The 10,000-nt window shown below is 43.6% G+C and overlaps 1 protein-coding gene across 1 annotated transcript in view; it reads right to left on the reverse strand.

The window, feature by feature from the left end:
* Positions 1 to 7,867, reverse strand: part of hpcal1 (hippocalcin-like 1) — a 12,901-nt gene extending 5,034 nt beyond the window's left edge. Inside the window, exon 1 of the mRNA XM_062551640.1 lies at positions 7,496 to 7,867. The gene's annotated coding sequence lies outside the window, so the exon portion shown is untranslated. The remainder of the gene's footprint in view (positions 1 to 7,495) is intronic.
* Between the last annotated feature and the right edge of the window lie 2,133 nt (positions 7,868 to 10,000).

Raw genomic sequence — 10,000 nt, forward strand, 5'->3', positions numbered from 1 at the left:
TGTAATTCTCCATTACGTAAGCTCCCCTTCTCCGGCACTGCTGCTTCCAATAATACTCGTACCGACCCGAAGCAGAGGTGACTCCCCCATCATCATCTTTCAGAGGTGACGTCCCCCGTCCCCACACACACAGACACACACACACACACACACATTCACACACACACACACACACGCATTCACACACACACACACACACACACCACACCCATCATCACTCTACTTTACACCTCTTTCCAGCCTCTTCTCTAATCTCTCTCATTTTATCTCCGTCTCTATACATGTGTCTCAATTTTATAGCTGCCGTTAGTTACTACCGCTATATACTTTTAATATCTTACTGTACGTCATTTTACAGCTCACGTTGGTCCGTACCCCTAAGACTTAACACATTTCACTGCCTTCTAGAAAATGCACCAGTGGCTTGAGTGATGGTTTCATAGTGTGCACATTACAGGTGCGGCAATTAATCGATGAATCTATTAGTTACAGTAATGGCCGCGTTTCCCAGATTTGTTAAGAAGCTCTTACATTAAGTGCTAAGATCTTCTTAGGAGCATTCTTAGAACATTCTTAGAGTGTTCTTAGAGCGCTCCTAAGAAGATCTTAGCACTTAAGAGCTTCTTAATGAAGAAAACGTGGCCAATAATGGTAATCAATTAATCGGTTTTTGTGTTTTTTTTGGAAATTATACCCCAAATTCTCTGATTGCAGCTTCTTAAACTTTGAATATTACACTTGAATATATTTGCTGTGTGGGCAAAACATTGTACAGCTTATGTGCTGTGAGGACATAATCTGGGGCCTTCGGAAACACTGATTTAACATTTCTCACATTTATCGATCAAACAACTGATCGATTAATAGAGATCATAAATTAATCAGATAAATCAGATTAACCCTCATGTTGTCCTCAAATTTTACCGACGTTCGTTGTCCTTGGGGTCAATTTGACCCCAACTAACAAAACTCTCAAAAAATGATTGAAATTATTTTTTTTACCAAGTTTTTTTTGTGGTAGGTACTTAACAAGAGTGTAATAACCACCATCAAAAGCCCAACAAAACAATTCCACCCCCCCACACCCCTTTATGAACCCTGGAACCCTGGCTGGCAATATGGCCAATCCGGTGTCAACAGCCCAAAGGCTGAGTTTTTGGACTTTTTCAGACCTGCCAAAATAACTAATATGTAATATGTACTTGTTTATGTAATAATGATAATAAGTACATGTTCTCATACTATTACAATAATAATATTCATATTGTGTCAAATATTCATTTACCTCATGTTTCATAAAAATGGGGTCAAATTGACCCCAAGAACACCAACGTAACTATTTTTTTTACAGGACATTGGAAACATATTTTTGTGCAAATTTCATGTTTACTCTGTTGTACCCTTCAAATGAGGAAAAGTCATGAAACTTGAAGCAAAACAAAAAAGGTGAACCATATATTTTATGATGTTAAACATTGCTTGGGGTCAAATTGACCCCAAGGACAAGATGAGGGTTAACAGATTAATCAATTATGAGCATATTCAAAATAATGCTTAGTTGCTGCCCTTGCACTCATCTGAAACAAGTGCACTGCTTTCGTTCAGAAAGAAAGGAAGAAAGGATGCCATGCTTGCAGTCGACCTGTTGACTCTAAGTGAGGAGTTGCAGCATTTCCTACAATCAGTACACACACACACACACACATACATACACACCACCACCACCACCTTTACCACAAACACAACTTCATGAAGACCTTTTGTCTGACTCTAAGGGAGGAGGTGCACCACTTCCTCCAATCAGTATACTACACACACACACACACACACACACACACACACACACACACACACACACACACAGAGAGAAAGATACACACAAACCACTATGGCACACTGACAAACAACATTACACAACACACGCAACCATCCAAAACCCCAAACATAGCTATTACCAATTGTTCAGACACATACACACGCACACACATGCACACACACACACACACACACACACACACACACACACACAAGCAAAAACACACATACACACAACTCCACCCTATGAAGTGTGTGGGCTGGCCAAGTTTGAGCACAGGGGGGCAACCCTAGTCAAGGCCATGTGAACATTACATTGCTTACTCCGCCTCAGACACAAATATACTTTCCACGCACACACACTCACACACACACACACACACACACACACACACACACACACACACACAAACATACTTACAGTGCTCTAAAGTAAAGCACTCTCACTTACTGTCGTTGACAAACACACACACACACACACACACACACACACACACACACACACACACACACGTAAAGCCACAAGAAAAATGCAGGAAAGTTTCCATTCAGAGGGCAAAAAATAGGGACGGGATTGGCACGTTGTAAAAAGCACGTGAGCACGCCCATATGGGTACTGAAAACACACACACACACACACACACAGAGAGAAGTATGTACACACACAGCATAATAAAACCAGTGGGAGAAAAGGGGAAAGAACTCAATGAGCTAACGGCTGCCTGACTGTTAAAACAGAGGCGAGAGAAAAAGGCCCTCTCTCTCTGACTCGAGTCTTTGTGCAGCCCGGCTGAGCGCGGGCAGTCAGGAGAAGGCAGGAGAATGTCAATGCTGTTCTCCGCCATGGAAACCAGCGTCCACTCAGCGCATTCGGCCCTGGGCAGGAGGAGGCAGAAGAAAGCCGGCGCTGTTGTCTTGTGTCCCCAAGCAGAGTTAAGACACCCCTGTGTTGTTTCTTAAAAGGACACTCAATTATAGGCTACTCGTGGAAACCAAGCCTTAGTTCACACCCTTTCACACACACACACACACACACATACACACCCTTTCACACACACCCATCCTTTCACACAGACCCTTTCACATGTACACACACACACACACACACACACACAAGATCACACACAAATATAAAGGAGGGCACATGCCACTATGTTGATATTTTGTGACTCTATCCAGACCCCACCCCCCCCCCCTCCGCACCATCATCCGCCCGACCGCCAAAAAAACTAACTACGCTGGAAATAGCCTGTTTTTGTTTTGTTTAGTTATTGATTTGTTTAATTATTGATGTTTACACTGAATTATGATGTGTCAGAAACAGAAACACTGAATTCATTCTCAAATTCATTACAGCTGGTCTCAGAAGCAGGGGTGATGTATTGGGTTCTGCCATCTCTCCCCCCCTCCGTACTTTCTCTATCTCGCAGGCAGGCAGACAGGCAGGCGGGCACACACATACACACGCACACACATACACACGCACACACGCACGCACGCACGCACGCGCACACGCGCACACACACACACACACACACACACACACACACACACACACACACACACACACACACACACACAGAATAAACATTAAATCAGGCTGATGATATGGCCCAGGAACATACCGACTGCTGGGATTTGATGAAGCAGAGAAGGCAAATCAAAGTCAGTGATGCAAAAAGAGGCCAAAGAGGAGGTTCATCTCCTCCTAAAATAGGAGAGAGGCGAAAGAAGAGGTTCATTTGGCCCTGCGGAGGTGAAAGAAGAGGTTCAGTTAGCCCTGAGGAGGTGAAAGTAGGGGTTCAGTTAGCCCTGAGGAGGTGAAAAAGGAGGTTCACTTTCTTCCTGAGGGTATGACAAAGTAAGTTCCCCCTGGGAAGGTTCAGGTACCCCTGAGGAGTTGAAAGAAGAGATTCAGTTACCCTTGAGGAGCTGATATGAGAGGGTCTTCAGTTACCCTTGAGGAGCTGAAAGAGGTTTGTTTCTTAAGGAGGTGAGGATGAGGTTCAGATCATTCTGAAGAAGTGAAGCGGAGGTTCAGTATATCCTGAGGAGGTTCAGTATATTCTGAGGAGGTGAAGAGGAGGTTCAGTATATTCTGAGGAGATTCAAGAGGAGGTTCAGAAGTAATTTATGTCCTGAGGAGAGGGCAGAGAGGCTGATGATCATCTCAACCTAAAGGGGTGAAAGAGGAGGTTCAGTAACTTACAGCTGGTTCACCTCCTCCTAAAGGCTGGAATTGAGCTATTTCTGGGGAGGAGGTTCAGCCACTAAAAGGGGACTGCGATGAGGTTCAGCTGTACAGCTGTGCTCGCGAGGCAGGCTGAGACAGTCAGCTACCTCCTCTGGGGTTGGGGGGGCTGTCGCTGAAAGGCCGGTGGCCGATCCCCGTGTCTCCCCCCGGGGTTCAGACGAGAGTGCTGAAAATGGATGAAATGTGTGACCTCCAGTAGCCCACAATGCATCACTCATCCTCCAGAAGTCGTTTCCTCCCTCTTCCTTTTCACTAGCTCTTCCTGCTTGGCAATCGACCATGAATTACCACTCCACCCCAGATGCTCCTTGCGGCCAAATATTTCATAATAAGAAGCCATTAGGCCTCCCCTCTATGTCCTCTCTGTTTGCCAGGATGCTGTGCCATCTTTTAACACACACACAGACAAACACACACACACACACCACACAGACAACACAAAACACACACATACAACACAAACACACTGAAACACACACACACACACAACACAAATAATCCCACTCACACATACATTGTATATCACACACACACACACACACACACTGACTCACTCACACATAAAACAAACACACACCTCATAGAGATACATGACACATGCACATGTACATGTACATGCACACACACACACACACACACACACACACACACACACACACACACACACATGCACACAGATATGCGCACACGCACACACTTGTTATTTATTTCCTGCATTCACAGTCAACAACCTTGGCAGGCATTACCCCATTTCACACCTTGAAGAGAAACAGCCATCATCACAACGAGTCAGAGTCATTAAGTTTTAACAAAATCTCTCCGATTGGCGGCCATATTACAATGCTTTTTGGTCACTTATCGGGCATCTATTTCGGGCGGACACCAAATTCACTCCAGCAGCGACATCACAACACATGATTGGCACAATGTATTCACATGTTCGCTTTTGGCGGCGGAAGGAGAGGGATGGTGTGTAGACAATGGCCATATTGGCGTTGCAAACTAACTCCATGTATTTCAATGGAGGATGTTTTGAGTGCTGTGTCTCCTCATTAGAAAGTCTCTGGCTTTAACCTTTAACCTTTAACCTCTGCTCTCTGACCTATGACCCCGGTTTCTTTCTGCCTGGCTCTTCCAATAGCATGCATGCCGGATGAGGGCCATATGGTCACTGAGAGACAGCCGTGTTTACTCAGAAGACACACACACACACACACACACACACACACACAACAGAACACACACCTCTCTCTCTCTCTCTCTCTACGGCCAGTAAACCCTGAGCGGGCACTTTTACGGTTCACCTCAGGAGAATGGGCTACATGCTCTCTGGTCATATTAAGCTCACAGGCACAGGAGCGGAGTCATCCTGTAGAGTAGGGTACCCCGACCGTGTCAGATGTCTATGCGTTCAGCCATTATGCACTTAGTAGGCAATCATCACTCCTCATGTATAATCCATGAAGTCATTAGCCTGTGTGGAGGTTACAATCATGGATGGCCCTCTCAAGGCATTTTTTTTCATGACTAACAGAGAACTGGCTCTTGAACCAGTTCCATGCAGAATTCACTGAATCTTGGTGCTATCTAGTGAAGCCCAGCCTTGGTGCTATCTAGTGAAGCCCAGCCAGCCCAGCCGTCCACCAGTTAGCTCCATTTACATGGACACTTCTATTCCAATTAGAAACGGAACAACAGCTCAATCGGAATAAAAATCGTCATATAAACACCTCAATCGGAATGAGAATTCCTGATCCTATCAGAATTGTGATCGGAATGGAAGAGGTGGTATAGTCCGTTCCTATTCCGAATGAACACCCATGTGTACGGTCATTCGGATTGACTGCTATATCTTTTCAATTAAAAGTTGTAGCCAACAACGGCTATTCCGATCAAAGACTTTTAAGCGCTTGAAAGGTCCTAATCGGAATAGAATGTACCCCATGTAAACAGACGCCACAAAACGTTCAATCGGAATAGTTGAATCGGAATGACAAAAAACTGTCCAAGTAAACATGGCTAGTGTAACCAAGGATGTGTCATTACTGTAACAAGGGTGTTGCGGGCATACTTGAGCTCTAGAATGACTCCCAATCCAGTTCACAGGAAACAACAACTAGTTTTGGTGCCAGCTCCAGACTTCTCAGGTTCTGAATCGAGAAGTTTATTTTTGGCTGAAATGCTCCGATCAACATCTTGAACAGTTCATGAGCTTGAACCAGAAGAGAGCCGGTTCTCTGTTAATGGAAAAAAAGGCCTATCAATGACAGATGGCAGCTGCTCTGTGTGGTGATGGGGGCCCAGGTCCAGGCTGGATGAGGCCCGGCTCCATGCCAGTCTTGGTTCCCAGAGGCCAAAGCCCTGTGGAGCTGGCCGCACAAGGCTTTCTTCTGCTCCAATCAACCAGAAGCTCCCAGTGAAAACAAACACAAGCCTGTCCAGTGCTCAAAGCATTCTGGGAATTTTTTCCCACAACAATATTCCGCTGCGGCTGTTCCTGACGCCAGGTCAGAGGCTCAACCGATGGTGCATTCTCCTTCCCTAATTCCCAAGACGAGAAAATATTATTTGAGCAGTCTGTGCACTCGTGAGAATTGTCTTAACTGGTCACAGATGGCCTATCATGTTTAGGCCCAGAGGAGCAACACTGACAGGGTTAGGATGATGGGCAGTCTTGCCCCAGCCTGACTGTGTCAGATGAACTAATAGTAGCAGCTGTACGTGGCAGTGTGAGTGAAAAGAGGTTTAAGAAAGGCATGTCTGCTTGGCTGAAGTGAAGTTTCTGGAAACAGCAGGGAGTGATTCAGTAATTCTGAGGCAGTGGACCAGGACACACCCCTTTCCCCTTCACAATGTCACTAAAGGGGTTCCCCTTTCTACACACAGACAGCTTGGTGGCACTCCACTAAGTCACAGGAAGCAAAATAATATTCTGCACTCTTTATGAACACATCTTTTATGAACCACACCCATAAGTAAGGCTGTCTGAAATTGTGAGGAAGAGAAAAATGGGCTAGTTCCATATGAGTTTTGACGGACATACAAATTACATAAAAATGCTTATTTTTACCCCAAACCTGTGCCCGTGCCACACCTACGTTTCCCCAATAGTGTGCAATAAAACTCAAACAGCCATATCGGGCCACAATACAGTTTAAATGCCACACTATACAAAAAATATTTTTTACGAAGACTATGGTAAAACTGTGGGAACGCCTCGTGTGGTTAAATACGACAGTAGCCCCTAGGCTATTTATTGCACAAACGGGAAAGTTTCCGGTTTCGCGTAAAACATAAACATCATTTTAACGGTAGCATAACTCACGTACTATAAACGTAGGCTACACATGTGGCTTTTACGTTAAATAGAAACATATATGTTGTTGGTCTGTGTATCCAAAAGAAACCCCAAAGAAACAAACTTACAGATAAGCTGATGATCTTGAAACGATGCCCGTTATTCGCGTTCAGTCAAAGATCCTGTCCAAATTGAAATTTATCCCAACAGTTTTCTTATTGGACTTATGTCACTATCCGTTATACAGTCTGCTTCTTAAAGCACCGAACAGTTGATTAAACTAGCCATTTGCTGCGTAGAATGCGTAAGGAATAGGTTTCGCTAGTCTATAATGTGCTCTCATGTGCACTTAACCTGTTGCCGTTATTCTACTGCATTCATGTTCTAAGTTTGAAGTTATTTAATTCTAACATCCGCTAAAAAGTTTTACTTATGATGAATTTTGCGGATAGTCTCCATCCTACGCCTCTAAGCGTCATACCACCGCCTCAACTCCGTTTGTGATGTGACACCTCGGACGGTCCAACTCGGTTGTCAATGGACGCTTCCAATTCATGGTTTTGGGGGGAGCGAAACACTCAAATGAAGGCTTCTTAACAGGGTGTTTCCAACAGGAACATTGTAAACACATGTTGCTTTTCAGACATTTGCACATATTTATTTGACAGGTTGCGAAAAAACATACATAAGCCGTAGCCTTATATCGCCAGTGTGCCACCCTATCGACTGGCTATGGTCGATCCATAACCAACTCTCCTTCCGAAGGATCTCCCCGAGGCGTTATTACTACAATAGATCAAGCGAGCCCATAAAGTCTTTAAAGTTTATATCTACGTTATAAACTCCAGTCGTGTCTGTTGCAGTTCAAAACACACCGTGCATAAGGTATGCGTAAAGCAAGGATAATAAGCGACGAAGTATTGAAAACTATACCAGCCTGTCGATTTTTTATTATTATTACAAGCATTGACATTCGGCCCTGTTGTGCATTGTAATGAAATTATGTTTCCCGGTATGTTTTTGCGTGTTATTATTTACTTGTAATAAGTGGGTCCGTTATTTACTTGTAGTAAGTGGGTCCGTTAATTGATGAATCACGTCACCAACATTTTAGAATAGTCTATGTTTAACTTTGGTTTTATATCTTTGAATGTAGGCTATGATATGTGTCCTTGTTACGAGACCATACATTATAAATGGATCAACGTAACATAAGAAAAACCATAGAACTGATGTAGTGATTATCTTCCTTCTTAATCGTGTGGACCTAGATGCCAGTAGATGGCAGTATAACACCTGTTGATGCAAAGCGCATACGCCTTGATGTTTACCTCACTTGGTCGAACTGCGCGTCAGGGCTGCCTGCCTTCATACCATATCATATTCATATCCTATTATTGTTTCCCTCTTAGGCTCTCACCTTATTTATTGCTCTGTTGTCCAGTGTCGATTTTATTAGTAGGCTATTATTGTGATTACTGTGAAGGCATGTTTTGAAATTTGGCTTATTATGGATATAAAAAGGTTGTTGGAGATCAATATAAAATGAATTAAGACAAAAGTAACTATTTGAGTCTGGAAGAAATGTATTAGTCAATTCAATGGCGACTTTAGGCTACTATAATAAGTATGTGGCCAATTACAAGACGAAGTTGTGAGTTGATGAAAGTCAGTTGGGCAAGGGGTTTTTCCTCCTATATGCTCATGATATGACCACACACTACCCATCTCTCTCCCAAGACCTTCGCAACCTTATTGCTAAACATATCAATGGAACTTTACAGATGCATTTCAAAACTTCAGAATCTTCCGCTAAGCATCAGGCTCATATGCACAACTCCATTTTGGATTTGGATCAACTTCCTGCCCACCCGCGGTGTCTAGGTTTATTTACTGTAATTTATGTATATTTATGTCATGTACTTTGTGAGTAATTGTGAGATACACCGGAGGGCGCCATTTTTGTTCCTTTTGTGTTCCAACTTGGTCTTTGGTATTATTTGCCCTCAATGGTGCCTTCCAGGCAGCGCTGCCTTCAAGGCACTACTCCCCTGTTTAGGCGTAGGATGAGGGTTGAGGGGGTTAGGCTTAAGAATAGGGTAAAGGTAGTGCCTTTTAGGCTGTGCTGCCTGGAAAGTGCCATTGGGGGCAAAAAACACCATTGACCGTTCGAACTTCCAGTTGAGCGGTACATCCTAAAGTTAAAAACGTTTATTTATGATTTCGGTGACTTAAAACATTTCTGTAATACACCTTTCCCATCTGAAGTTAAGATAAGAGCACAGACTTAGGACTGCCTGTTCTGTAATCACTTCAGAGCCTAGCTACCATGGTTTTTGGTTCATTTGAAACCATAATTATGATTCTAGGAGTTCATATACAGTAAGTCTTTTATTGTCCGTATGCATTTTGGGCAACCAAAAGACCTTATATGGGGAGTCTCCATAGGGCATTTATTGTGTTAACTACCAATCTTTTTTGTATATGTTGATCTATTTTTACACACAGCTTCACGAGACCAGGTGCTAGGGCTAAGCTTTGTCTCTCAAGTGACTTAGAGGGCCGAAATGTGGTCAGTTCAAAGATGTTTGAAAAAACAATATTCTAGCCTCTGTAATTCTTCATTCCTTCAT

Source organism: Sardina pilchardus, chromosome 12, assembly GCF_963854185.1.
Source record: "Sardina pilchardus chromosome 12, fSarPil1.1, whole genome shotgun sequence".
Taxonomy (NCBI): Eukaryota; Metazoa; Chordata; class Actinopteri; order Clupeiformes; family Clupeidae; genus Sardina; species Sardina pilchardus.